Here is a 481-nt window from a genome sequence, read left to right on the forward strand (position 1 = left end):
AAATGCTACACACTGGTTCTTTAATACAAAAAAGAAGGACGGACGGACACTGAAGGAGAGTGTATGGAGACTGAGCTGTATACTGCATATATTCATTCTCTTGAATGGGGCTTATTTTCTGGCTGTGGCTTTTTCTGTCACACTAACCCACTATTCCTTCTTTAATTAAAGAAGAATAGATTAAAGGAGGGTGCATTCCCTACTATGTTTAATTTTTAAATTTCCCTTAGACTTGTTACATGAGCCTCCGGGGACAACAGCTAAATAAAACAGAAAATTATCAGCCACTCCGTTGGTTTTGGCTCTAGTACCCCCTGGTTTGAGGCATGCTTCATTAATCAACACCAAGCATAAATATGTTTTTAAAAATGAAAAGTGTTTCCACTGTGTGCTATCTGAGGCTTACAAGTCCTAACTTGTGTTTGTACAAGTGCAAACATACCGTTATGTATGCAGACTAAACAGAAACCGCTTGAGGTGT

The 481-nt window shown here is 38.7% G+C and overlaps 1 protein-coding gene across 1 annotated transcript in view; it reads right to left on the reverse strand.

The window, feature by feature from the left end:
• LOC118326376 (collagen alpha-1(XI) chain-like) overlaps positions 1-481 on the reverse strand; it is a 37,861-nt gene that overhangs the window by 17,497 nt on the left and 19,883 nt on the right. The window lies entirely within an intron of this gene.

The sequence above is a fragment of the Morone saxatilis genome, unplaced genomic scaffold (genome assembly GCF_004916995.1).
Source record: "Morone saxatilis isolate NCDOM2014 unplaced genomic scaffold, NCSU_SB_2.0 Contig17, whole genome shotgun sequence".
Taxonomy (NCBI): domain Eukaryota; kingdom Metazoa; phylum Chordata; class Actinopteri; family Moronidae; genus Morone; species Morone saxatilis.